Source organism: Balaenoptera borealis (genome assembly GCF_965194805.1).
Source record: "Balaenoptera borealis genome assembly, chromosome: 13".
Classification (NCBI taxonomy): Eukaryota; Metazoa; Chordata; class Mammalia; order Artiodactyla; family Balaenopteridae; genus Balaenoptera; species Balaenoptera borealis.
Genome location: NC_138870.1, coordinates 56,205,649 through 56,219,613, shown reverse-complemented (window position 1 = coordinate 56,219,613; position 13,965 = coordinate 56,205,649). Strand labels below are relative to the sequence as shown.

At 39.0% G+C, this 13,965-nt stretch overlaps 1 protein-coding gene and 1 long non-coding RNA gene across 10 annotated transcripts in view; one reads left to right on the top strand and one right to left on the bottom strand.

Annotated features, from left to right (window-relative positions):
• The window catches only part of GRIP1 (glutamate receptor interacting protein 1), a 713,644-nt gene that overhangs the window by 147,409 nt on the left and 552,270 nt on the right, over window positions 1-13,965 (top strand). The window lies entirely within an intron of this gene.
• LOC309609605 overlaps window positions 8,573-13,965 on the bottom strand; it is a 59,500-nt gene continuing 54,107 nt past the window's right edge. The window contains exon 2 of the long non-coding RNA XR_014233511.1: window positions 8,573-13,965. This exon is cut by the window's right edge and continues 45,086 nt beyond it. This is a non-coding gene — a long non-coding RNA (uncharacterized lncRNA).

The following is a 13,965-nucleotide window of genomic DNA, read 5'->3' as shown; positions in this document are numbered from 1 at the left end:
AGGGACAGGGATGAATGCAAAGGAGTGATGGCAGTTCTGGGCCAGGAGACATGAAGCTGGGTAAGCAGGAGACTGAGGACATGAGGAGAGGTGAAAGTAAATCGCTGACATCCTACGTTAATGTGGGTGGAAGAGAACGTCGCTTGACAATGCAGGACAACTGAAATGTTAATATTTAATCCAGGTCAATCAAAATTTGGCATTTTGGGCAGCTTAATTGTTTTCTTGTTTCATCCCAATTATTGATAATCCTTATGGGCTTTAGGATTCAAACTGATTTATGATTGCCAAAATTAAATGCATCAGCAAATAACCTATTTATATAAAATTTCTTTATATACCTATAAAATATCTCCGTTGGATTTATATTATTGATAATTGTTTGCTCGTCTAATATTTCTGGTTAATTTGCATTATTTAAATAACTTTATGTAATACCTCCAATGTACAAATAAATATCTCCACCCAGAAATACTTTAGCTTTACCAAGGTAAAAATTTCCTTAAGGTGTTTTTGTATAGAAGACTTAAAAAAAAATCTGTTAATATTTTCTTAACACATCCACAGCCCTTTTCTTTATTTGAATGTCTACTGCCTCCTCTGTCCTACTTTGATGGAGAGGTATGTCAACATTATACATGGTGACACATTTTTCTGGCTTACTTCACTTCCTTATCCCTCTCATTGGAATGGAGAATTGAGATAGTCCTCTGGGGGACAGAATCAAGCCCCAAACCAAATTCTTTCTTCATTTCACTGGTGTCATTGAGGTGCCTCCCTTCATATCATTAGGAGACAGCCAGCAATCTATTACGTAAGATAAATAAAGGAGAATGAGATAATGATAAGTGCAAACAAGTTCCTGTGTAGTCTAGAAAAGCAAAGGGAGATGCAGAGAAAGAATTTGCAATTTTTCTCCAGCACTGCCTAGAGGGCAGGTGTTCTGATTATTAATGAGTCATCCTGCTCTTTCCACAAAAATATCCCCAGGGTAGAGAAGGGTTGTTCATAGGGCTCCATGGCTCAGCTTCCCTAAGGAGTATCATAATCTGTGCTTTTTCTGTTCTCACCAAGCCAGCTGCCAGTTGCTAACTTTGCTTCCAAGTGAATACCCTCCCCCTCCCCCAACCCCCAGGAAGGATGTGTTCCATATAGATACGTCCCTAGTTTTGGGGTCAAACAAAATCTTACATTTAAATAATTGATGATTTTAGATTTAAATAGGTTTCTTTCTCATTAGATTCCTGTGACTCCATTCCATTATACCCATTACAGCATGGGGGAACCAAACAAAACTGCTTTTCTGAAACTGTAAAAAGTCAGATCATGAGTCATGGTGATGACAGAGGTCCAGCCGCTTGTGAGCCTGAAGCTCAGATGACCATCTGGCCTCACCCATTTATGAACTATTTGTGAAGTATGTTCAATATGTGTGGATTATTTTTTCATATACACTTTAAGGTTATTACAAGGCTCTAAAGAAAACTTAAATGATAAGGTTCTGTGACATTTGTGTTAATTTATTCATGTATTCTTACTCTTCATGTTACATTTTTATAAAATGTCTTTACCTTGTAGCATTAATGATGATATCCTGGGAGTTTGGAGACAAGTTTCCAAATGGAGATTGGTATTTAAATTTAGGCTTACCATTTTCTTTTAGTTTATCTTGAGGATATCACTGCTTTATTGTGAGAGCTAACATAAATAATATGGAACTTTATAAATATGAGAAAGAAAGGATCATTTTTCTGCTTGAGAAGAAAACTTATTGGTGCTGATAAGGTTTTTCTGAATAATTTAGAATAACTGTTGTTTGGAAACATTTTAATCCTCTAAAACTCTGAAATTTGGGAGAATTAGGGAAAGGTACAGAATAAAAGGAAGTACATGTGGGAATGTCATCTGTTGGTTTGGTGGTTAATCTTATGTGTCCATTTGTGTGAGTCACCAGGGTGCCCAGATATCTGGGCAAGCACGAGTCTGCATGGCTCTGTGAGGGTGTTCTGGCTGAGATTAACATTTAAATCGGTAGACTGAGTGAAGCAGATTGTCCTCCCTCCTGTGGGTAGGCCCCATCAAGTCAACGGAGGGCCTGAACAGAAAAAAAGGCTGATCGTCCCCTGAGTATGAGTAAGAGAGAATTCATCCTGCTTGTCTGCCCTTGGAGTGGAACATAGGGTTTTTTTTTCCTGACTTCAGACTCAGACTGGAACTGAGGGGTGGAAACTTTGGCTCTTCCTGCATTTTGAGCCTACTGGCCTTTGGACTGGAGCTGTACCCTTGGTTCTCCTGGCTCTCAGGCCTTCGGACTCAGCCTGGAACTACACCAGCAGCTCTCCTAGGTCTGCAGCTTGATGACTCACCCTGCAGGTCTCGTGACTGATCAGCCTGTATAATTGTGTTAGCCAATTCCTTACAATAAATTTTTTTCTCTCTATATAGGTGTCTATCTGTCTTTCCACATCCTAGTCGTTTTGTTTCTCTGGAGAACCCTGACTAATGCAGTTGAACTAAGTTGTTTTAATTCAGAGATATAAAGAGAGAGATGAGTAATTATTTTGAAAATTACAACACCAGAGGGAACATTATATAAAACGACTTAATTTGTCCAGTTTAATGTTTCCTAGAATGTCTGATTTAAAAAGAATTATTCTGAGAAAACAGGGGAAATTGAAACAGTGTATTAAATGTGGTTCAGAACATTCTTTAAAATGTCTAGTGATTGAAATTAATGCAGTAAATTTCCCCTCTGACAGATTTTAGGTGTTGGATAAATAATGATTAAAGTGAAGCCGTACACTTGGCATGTGATAAAGGAAATCATGTCTTTACTTTCCATTTATCGATTACTGTCATACTTTAGTTATATTATCATGAAAATATACACTTATAAACCCTGATTTATGCTTGATAGGCATCATGGCATAGTTTTACCATAAACAATTAAGAATAGATCCTATTTAACAAGATTTTTTTCCTTTCTGGTTCTCCTGTTAATCAACAGTTCATTCCTAGATTAAGGAAAGTGCCTTCACAATATTGGAAAACTCTTTGCTTTGCAGGAGGTACTGTATTTGAAATCATGTATTAGGAAAGCATAGATATTATTGATTACTGACCTTTGTTGTTTTTTTGTTATTGATCAGAATGGCAACATGTGACTGTGTCTTAAATTAGGGCTATGCTGATAAAGTATAGAAAGCTTAAAAATAAGCATAAGTAAAACAAGAGATGAAGAACTTGAAAGTATTCTTTAAATACATGGGATGCAATTTGAAGATTATGGTAGACTTTCAGAAAACGCTCTCCATATCAAATTTTGTAAATCCTCTAGACATGTTTCATATCACTTGAAAATAGATCTTGAAACTTGGAACATTTGTAAGTGAAAAATACTTTCTAGCTTTAACAAACAAACAAAAATCCATTCTGATGTGTTTTATAAAGATATATTCCTAGTGCTATGTGATATCTACCCTGTGCTGAACAAAGTTAATTTTAACACAGCGAAGGAAATATAAATGATCTCTTTAGAATATCAGACCTCCAGGTAAAGTAAAAGCCTTTTGATCCTAGGCCAAAGGGCATAATAGAAGAAACTATAATTATTTAATGTTAAGATTTTTTCCTTTACGCAAACCTTCAGTTCCTAGATTTTCTTGACTGTTTTTTTCTGATGGTGGCTCTCTTAACATTTTTGCAAAAAGAAAAAAATAAAGATTTAAATACTCTTTTTTTTTTTTAATCACCTAAGAAACTTGTTGGAATCTGAGGTTTTGAAGTATGTGCATTTTGCCTTTTAAAAAACATAATGCTTCTAATACTTTTTGTTTGAAGGTGGGATTTTTTTGAACACGAAAGGTCCTTTGTAGTACAGGGGCGGCTTCCGAAGCAGGTGGCTGGAAGGCAAAGCGCTGAGACTGCTGTCTGTACACAGCCAGGACCTCCCAGGGGAGTTGAGCTCTACATGCCTCAACCTGATTAGGCCTAAACTGTCTGTGGGTGGAGGGGAGCATTAACACACGGAATGCTCTCGCACATTCTCCAAATAGGCATGTCCCAGCCCCTGAGAGCCCCCTCGCTGTGGACTCCAGCCTGAGAAGGCAGCTGTATAGACATTCCCCTGTCATTCGTAGGGGTCACAACCTAAAATATCACGTAGGACACCTTGTCTTTTAATTGTGAATTTAAAAGATCATTTCATTTACCATTTTCCTTTTTTACTAGGCTTTCTTACAGCATCGTTTAATAGGTAGGGCAGGGGTGGGCATACTTAGGGCTGAGAGGGGCCACACTGCCCTGCGCTGGGCACGCACACACATGCATGCACACGCCGGGCGTGCCATGGTGTCCAGCCAAAGCTCAGTAGGTCCCTAACCACCCAGCCTTGCCCCCTCAAGGCTCGCCAGGTGCCTTCTGGCATAATCAGTTCCTCGCAAAGGGCTCCTGTGGGAAGAGTGTTCCGAACCCTTCTTCTCACTTTGCGTCCAGTTTTGATTGAGTGTTAATAGGTGCAGGACCACCTGAAGCTGGAGTGGGTTAGATTCTTCGCCTCGTCCCCGGTGCCTAGCGCAATGTCTGGCCCACACTCTTAGCTCATTGCTTTTGTTTATTGAGCAGCAGGAAACAGTCCTGAGGAAACGTCAGGCTTGCGGCCTGGCTCGCTCATTACCCAGCATACAAGACGTGGGTCCCACCCTAATTCAGCCTGTTTAATATCTTTCTCATTCACTGAAAGCCCCACACGGAGAAGCTTCACAGTTGGGAGATCTGTACCATCTCCGGAACCGGCCTGTTTGGCACGCACAGTGATTGAAGACGAACACTGTGTCCAGGCTGCCGTCCTGTTTGATGCCCACCCGCATCTGATGCCTGCTGAGAACGCGGGCTCTGTGTGATCTCACCCACTTTCTGTCTCGCTCTCCTTGGTCACAATGTACTCTTTTTCCTTTTCTAAAGCTAGCTGTCTCCTTGTCTAGACAACCCCCTCTTCCATCTCCAGATGGCTTTGTCTGGGAAACCCATACACTTTCTTACTAGAACTCCTTCCCCAGGACGCACAGGCAATTAAGCTAGTCTGACTCTCGTGGTGTTACTCCAGTTAGAAAGCGTTTGCCAAATAAGTAAGATTTTGCCAAAAAGAAAATCACAGCATTTTTTTCTCAGTTAGTGAATTTCTCTGGGATGTTTATGCCTTTCAATGGTTAAGACCCTTTACTTGGAACATGTCAGGAAGGGCATCTCAAAAGCAAGGTTCTGGTCTGCTGAGGTCGCTGTGGGACTTCATGTCATTCGCCTGTAGAGGGCCTGGATATTAGGAAATGAATTTCCTTTAAGATCAGGTAAATTGGGAGATAGAAACTGGGCCATCCAGAGGCATGGTTTATGTCTCATAAGATAGGAAAGCTTGTTTTCTTTCTCAGATTTAATCTGATTTTAATTCAGCTTTCTGATGGGACCTGCCTGCAGTGTCTTCGTATTTGTTTTTCTCGAGCCAAGGTGCATGCAGGTTCTTTGGTTTCCAGGTCTTAGCGTCACGATCTTTATGTGCTCTGTGACCCACCAAACTTCTCATCAAGGAAAACTTGGACTGGTCAGCCCTCTCCCAAGGGTAGTATTTATTTATTTATTTATTTTTTAAATTTTATATAGCCACTTATTACAATCATTCAATGCCAGTTATATGCACTTACTTGTGCTTGGTTTGTCTTTACACTTATTACAAACCATTCCCTTTAAAAGCTACATTTTATTTTATTTTTTATTGTTAAAGAACAGAAGAAGTGATCCAGGGCGGATACAATAGAGAAAAAACAAATAGGTCAAAAGACTAAAAGAATAAGGTAACTTTAAGACCTTGAACTGGTTTTTTATTTCTTAAAATTATAACATTTCCTCTCATACATTTTCTAGATTTGGTGTTAACAAAATCGATGCCCTTTGAAAGTCAATGATAACAAGGAGAAAATACTGAGAATACTAATTTGGATAAATGACATTTTAAAATTCAAAAAGGATTTGCTGAAGGTAAATTAGTAATGAGTGAGTTAGTAGTCAGGGAGATTGTTAGGTACATTTTTAAAATGTTATTATAAAACATTTCAGATATATAAAAAGAATAGACTAATACGAGTGCATACATATGCACTACCCATCTTAAAGAAAACATAACCAGTACGGGTGAAACTGTATATCCCTTGCCAAAACATTTTTCATCTCTTCTACACACAGGTAACCAAAACCATTAATTTGGTACTTATCATTCTCATGAATCTTTTTATGATTTACACACGCATATGCACACACACAGTCCTTCTCACTTTACTTTGCCTCATTCTGTCTTCTTTTCTAAATTCAAAATGTAGATGCTTGGCTCATTAATTTTCAGCCTTTATTCTTTCCTTATAAACATTTTTTAAAGCAATAAATTCTTCTCTAGTTACTATTTTATTTTTTTAACATCTTTATTGGAGTATAATTGCTTTACCATGGTGTGTTAGTTTCTGCTATATAACAGAGTGAATCAGCTCTATGTATACATATATCCCCATATCCCCTCCCTCTTGCGTCTCCCTCCCACCCTCCCTATCCCACCCCTCTAGGTGGTCACAAAGCACCGAGCTGATCTCCCTGTGCTATGTGGCTGCTTCTCAAGGGCAGTTTTTAATGTCGGCATTTCTTACACACTGTGACATGATATACTAATTGCTCAATTCTGATCAGTGATGCATTAACACATTCCAAGATTTTCTAATGATTTCCTTTTTAATTTAGTCTAAAGTAGATTCTAATTTATCCCTGTGATACTGCTCATTGGTTTATGATATTCTTTCTTAAGTGGAAGAGAAAGGGTTAGAATTGAAACCAACACACCATGAGTTGCCAATCCTCTGTGATTACTGCTGATGTGCCAGTAAAAGTTTTGATAATTGCCAGTTATATTAATGTCTATATCATGGTTATTAGCAAAACAGCAGAAAAGATGATGCAAGTAATATTTGCAGTAACATGATTCATATTCATTACAATTAAAAAAATCTATAAATTCTATGTAATTCAAAACAACAAAATATATAATATATTCTTATGCTTGTTCTTCAATAATGCATCTCTTTTGCTTAATTAATTTTACCAGTAGAATAGCTTTGGGGAAAGAGACTCACATTTTAAAACAATTATTTGAACTAATAGTAACTATATGTTTTCATTTTTCCCACATAAAATGACAAAATTTTGAGGTCTTTTAAATTGCAGTTTCTTGACCCATATGCCTATAAAATACTTTCATAAATACCATAGCAAAAATTCTGTCATATTCTGTTTATTTTTTCAAATTTGGTTTTGCCAAGAATAGGTTGGGGGAATTCCCTGGTGGCACAGTGGTTAAAAATCTGCCTGCCAATGCAGGGGACACGGGTTCGAGCCCTGCTCTGGGAAGATCCCACATGCCGCGCGGAGCAACTAAGTCCGTGCGCCACAACTACTGAGCCTGCGCTCTAGAGCCCACGAGCCACAGCTACTGAGCCCGCGTGCCGCAACAGCTGAAGCCCATGCGCCTAGAGCCCATGCTCTGCAACACGAGAAGCCACTGCAATGAGAAGCCCGTGCACCGCAATGAAGAGTAGCCCCTGCTCGCCGCAACTAGAGAAAGCCCACGTGCAGCAACAAAGATCCAACACAGCCAAAAATTAAAAAAGAAAAAAAAAGGTCAGGTTTTGGGAATATGTCATATGTGAACCTCATCTGTCAAATGTGTTGTGAAGAAAATAAAGGTCAGGAACTACGTTTCTAGAGATAATAAACTGAATGAATCAAAAGGAAAACACCTGTTCAAGAGTATTTATAACCTTACCAATATTGTTAAAAACAAACAGACCAACCCCAAAGAATTAGATAGCCCAGAAGGATTTCTCTTATCATTACTGGAGCCAGCATTATTGATTACTTGACTCCCACAATTTTTGAGATAGATATCATAGATCAAATTAAAAGCACTTACGATCCCAGAATTTGCTATTTGTACAGTGAGAAAAGTGGTTAAAATTTAGAGGTAAAGAAAAGATCTCCTTATTTCTAATAGTATCCTTCTGTAGTCCATAGACCATTCCTCACTGGTTAAACAGGGATGGCAATAATAATACCAATCTCTTAGGATTGTTATAAGAATTTAATGACTTAACAGGAGTGTACCATGACATACTACAGCACAGTAAGTACTGGCTATTACCACTATTGAGCCCAGGCTGGTGATGATTCTTCAAAACCAGTGTTTATCTTTTCTTTCTTTCTTTCTTTCATTTAAGTATAGTTGATTTACAATGTTGTGTTAATTTCTGCTGTACAGCAAAGTGGTTCAGTTGTACATATTTTCATATGTATTTTTCATATTCTTTTTCATATTCTTTTCCACTGTGGTTTATCACAGGATACTGAATATAGTTCCCTGTGCTGTACAGTAGGACCTTGTTGTTTATTCTTTCTATGTATAATAGTTTGCATCTGCTAATCCCAATTTACTCCCGCACCTCCCCCACCCTTGGCAACCACAAGTCTGTATGTCTGTTTCCGCTTCAAAACCAGCGTTTAAATGCCTTTTTTTTTTTTTGCCGCACCATGCGGCTTGTGAGATCTTAGTTCCCTGACCAGGGGACCGGTGCCGCCTGCAGTGGAAGCGCAGAGTCCTAACCACTGGACCACGAGGGAAGTCCCTTAAATGCTTTTTTGATGACAGGAATGAAAAGGAATTATCTACTAGTAGACTAGATTTCAATATCAAATGGTATAAACAGTATAATATTTAAATGTCCTTTCAGCTTAATTTATCTTACTATTACAACTTTCAGATTTATCACTTGAATGACCTCCTGACATAATTGAATAGAAGACATTCCTATGTGGGCTGAAGACGTTGAATTTCCATCTCCAGCTCCAGAAAGCAGCTGTTCTTGTCACATTATTGTCCTAAGGAGTCACTGTATATAAACAATGCCAAAGCTATTGTTGCTTTGTTGATAATTCTCCAACAATGAGAGTCTTTTTTTGGTTTTTGAGGTGGTAATACCTGTTCCTAAAATATTCAGGCTTGTGGCATTTCTGGTCGTATTTTCCAAACTATGTTCCTTGGGGCATTAGTTTTGTAAGATGCCCCAAGAAATGAGGGCGTTGTGGTCAGACAAGTTTACTGCCCATTCTGGGTCCATTTTGGAAGGTCCACATCGCATGTTAGCTAGTTAAAAGTTCTGAGAAGTCTTGGAGTAAAAAACTACTGGGAGAAACAATATTCTTTGGTACAGTATTTTGGAGTTTCAAACAGGCACCTTTTCAGGTACTTGAGCAGATGCAAAGCTGCATCTTGATGCGGGTTTTGGCCTGAGATGCTGCTGCAGCTGACTTGTGTGGAGATGATGAGGTGACCCCTTAACCCAGGCAGGGATTTTAGACAGTTTTTCGGCTTCTTTAACGGAATGTTAACTTTGTGCTCTCATGTTTGGTACCCTAAGTTCTTCTTCCTAGCATGGATACCAGGTACCTGTGCTACGTTTTTTTTCCCTTAGAGTTTAAACTTGAGGTAACTTCCATCTATATCCTGTATATCCAGCTATATCTAGCTGCAGTAGAGGAAGAGAAATAAAGAAAATAATAGTCATCTTTTTCTGTGAATTCACATTCCACTCAGGAGTTGCTGATCACAATTCAGAAAATAACTATATTTCTTGACTTCTTCAGTATAATTCTCCATTAAAACACCCTCACTAAATGGTATTAATACTGTGCCCTCAAATTTTACAGATCTATGTCATACTTAACACTATTAGGATTGTTTTCCAGCCTTTTATTGCATGTTTTTGGTTGAAGACATGGTATTGCTAAGTGTTCCTTGTTTAAATTCCCTTGATTAGTATGTCTTGATAAACTCTGTTTGGAATTTAGTAGTAAAAATGTTTGTTCTTTCCTAAAAAAAAACCCTGGATATTTCATCTTATCAGATGTATCAAGTATAATTAAGTATTCTTTCATGTTTTCCTTTTTGCCTAGGCTGTCAGAAAGATCAAAGTCAAATTTAATACACACCATAGTAATAGCTACACATGCTTTTTAAAATTTAAACAGGCTTATATACTACTTCAATTCCCTTGGAAGCAGGTGGTACTTAAATTTTATGTTAATAGTGAAAGAGACTTCTTATGCAAAGCGTGTGTTCAGTAAATTTATCTTCAAACCATTTTAACTGATAAATTTTTTCATAGAGGTAAAGTTATATGTGTGTTAGTTATATGTGTTTCACACTGGCCTTCAAAGCTTCTTAATTTTTAGATAGCAAAAGTCCTGTGCCTAGAAATTGTGGTTAAAAAGAAAAAGAAATACCAAAATGCTTTATAACATTACATAGGCAAAACAGTTTGGAATTTTTCTTAAGCATGGTAATTTTCTAAAGATTTCAATAATTAAAAAGCAATTAAAAATGAAACAGTAAAATTTTAATGAAAAATAGATGCTGGCCATGAAATTTGCAAATGTAGGTAACATTGCTTTCTTGTTTGTTATAGATTGACCTTCCTTGATTACTTCTTGGTGTAGGTTTATTCAGTGAAAATCAGAGACATAGTTATCTTAGGCAACAAATCTCAGATGCTCGTGCAGGCAGTGATGGGAGCTATTAGTCACCATGTTCATTCCAGTTTTAAACGGCATGTTGAACTATGCATTTTAATGATGGACAGACAACACACTGAACATAACATGTGTTGTAACAACATCAATAAACCATTTTAGTGTATGTGCTTATATTTTTTGTCACCCTCTAGATTTCCATTAGTTTTGAATGTTAATATTGAAGAAAAATGAGCTTTCCAGATCTGTAGTCACTTTTTATCATGTCTAGTTTCATTTACACATTTTTTCTTGATTCCATGTTAGCACCAGGACTGCTCTTAAAATTATCCCAAATAAAACAAAGTTCTCACATAGAAGGAAGGATTTCATCAAGTCCCCGTTCTCCCCAAATTCTCTCCTTTTTTGTCTTGGTTACATGAAGCCATAATATAATTGGTGTAAATAAAGGCTGTATACCTAGAGGGTGGAAAGTCCAGGGAAGGGAATGATGACTGAACTCAAATCTTCAAAGACAATTTTGTGGAAAAGGTTAACAGACCTGGTCTGTGTAGACTTGACAGAACTAGAGCTGATGGATTGAAGCCACAAGAACATAGATTTTAGCCCTAAAAAGAAAAATTGAGAATAATTACAGGTGTTAAAAATAGAATTGGCTACCTTGTAGAATTACCCACCATTGGATATATTTAAGCAGAGTTTCAAAGCCAATTTCAAAGCCAGTTTCCAGATGTTAAAGCATCTGTTTTGTGGAATCTCAAAACTCCCTGTTCTTCCCCATCATAGCACCCTATCACATTCTGCTCTGAATTTTGCATCATTTGTCTATCTCCTCATCTCCAGGAAGAACCCCTGGAGGACAGCAGCCGTGTGTTACTTATTTTGGTATCTCCATCCCTTAGCACAGTGCTTGTCACAGAGATGCTCAATAAATATTGGTTGAATGGATGAATGCATGAATGGATGCAGTTCGAAATAAGTTTTTTTTAAACTTATGTTTTTCAAGCTGCAGAACCAGTCCTTCAAGTTGAAGTCTGACATGGAGGTCTAGTATGTAAAAGAGATAAAAATGTTGCTGCTCTGGTGAAGTGGAGTTCTAGAGCCTGGAGACCTACCCACTTAGTCCTTGAAGCACCTTTGGAGAACAGTTTAAGAATCTCTGATCTTCAGAGTTGAACTTAGAAGACTTAGGTTTACTTTCTGATCCCCGACCTTAGGTCTCTTAATTTCAAGTTTTCTGTCTTTCGTTTTCAGACTTTTTCTTTTCCTCGCAATGTTTCCTGAGGTTAAGAGCCAGATGCTAAATAGGAGAGGCCTGTGCTAGTATTTACCCCCAGACCCAATTTCTTAGGTTCTTAGGCTAGAAAGGCTGTATGACACATTCCTCAGTTCTTGCTTGAACACTGTTGCCATGGGCTTTTAGTTTCAATACATCTTGGGTCCTCACTGTTCTGGCTCCTGGCTGTGACTGTGGTTGAACTGGAAGCTTTGTAAGCCCGAGGGTCATTACCAAGATGTGAAATTACGTTTTACAGAAGCCAGGAGAAGAAAAGAAAGGGGAGGCCCAACCCTGAAGATGTAAATAGGTGTCTGAATGGCCCTCAGCCCTGTTTCCTCTTTTGCACTTGGACAGAGAGAGAGTGAGAACTGGGGATTAGTGCTAGTGATGAATCTGTCAGCAAACTGACCAGAAAGACAGAGGAAAGGAGCCTAATGAATGGCAAGAAGACAGGGAGGAGATGGGTCCCGGGCCTGGGTATTGCTTCCATGCAAGGGATATTCATAATTCAAGTGCTTCTTTTATGTCTGGAATTCCATGTTCTACCTGTGCTAGTCATCCTAGTAATAGTGCTTTTCAACCTTGAGAGTCCATTAAAAGAAGACTTTGATTAAATGCACTGACCGGAGATTATGATTTGCTTAGATGAGGTGAGAAATTGAAGTGGTGGGGATGAGATATTTTGGATGCTATCAGTTTTTTTTTTTTTTTTTGGGCTGCGTCAGGTCTTAGTTGCAGCATGTGGGATCTTTCGTGCGGCACACAGGCTCTTCGTTGCGGCGCGTGGGCTTCTCTCTAGTTGTGGCGTGCGGGCTCCGGAGTGCGTGGGCTCTGTAGTTTGCGGCACACATGCTCTCTCATTGAGGCACGCGAACTCAGTAGTTGTGGCGCACGGGCTTAGTTGCCCCGTGGCATGTGGGACCTTAGTTCCCCGACCAGGGATCAGACCCATGTCCCCTGCATTGGAAGGCCGACTCTTCACCACTGGACCACCAGGGAAGTCCCTGGATGCTATCAGTTTGTGGAAAGTCTTTGATCCCATTTTCAGGAGATTTGACACTATTATGGAAATAACTTGGAACCATTTTATTGTGTTTGGTCAGCTAACTAGAGATGGTATTTTTAAATATATTAGAACAGAACTAGTCTGGAGTAAAGAGAAAGGGAAGGCAGGGGAGGGGATAAAGAGAAACAAAGAGGGCCAAAAGATGTTTGGAAGAACATTGTAAACCTTGTTGCCACGCACCCTGTAGCCACCTCCATTATAGCAGCTCTCACATATGATTACTTGCATGACCCAAAGAATGTACTCAGTAGGCACTCAACACATCCTCATTGGCTTTAAGTAGGAACGGAGTCAAAGAGTAGAGTGTGGAGGCAGAACGGACGGCTGGCAACAAGGTTGGGGATGATAAGAAACGTTAAATTGACCATGTGAGCTGATGCCGAAATGTCCCCGTTGAGATGTTCTGTAAACAGGTTTTAGGTTAAAACTAGTTTGCATATGGAACAGTTTTCAAAATCCTTATCAGTACCGAACAGGTGAATACCCTATTTGTCTGAAGCATCCTGGATTTAGCAGTCACCGCAGTCTGTCATGACAGCCTCATCTCCCTGTCCCCCGGCAGGTGACCTCCTCTCTGACTTCACAGAGGACACTGGAAGGGTGTGGTGGCTGGTGTGAGAGAGGCCGTTTGAGGTGGAGGTGAGGGAAGTACCACAAGCTAAGGCATCATAATGTACCGATAGGGCAAACTAGTGAAACAGAGAAAGGAATGCTGACACGGATAGAGAGAAGGAATGAGGGAAAGCAGATTAAAAACATTAAGTTAGCAAGAAAAAAAATATAATAGAAGTCCGTGGACAATACTAGCAAACAAATAAAAGAAAGGGAAATAGCAGAAATATCAAGGAATGTGCTAAAAAGGATGAAGGGTGTTTGATGCTAGGCTCTAAGTAAGCACCTGTGATGTATGACGTTTAACGTTATCAACTCCATTGAGGGGCAGAGTTTGAGGCAGTCTTGGGGGTGCAGCAGGCTTCCCTTGGGTCCTCTTAAATCTGGGGTTTGT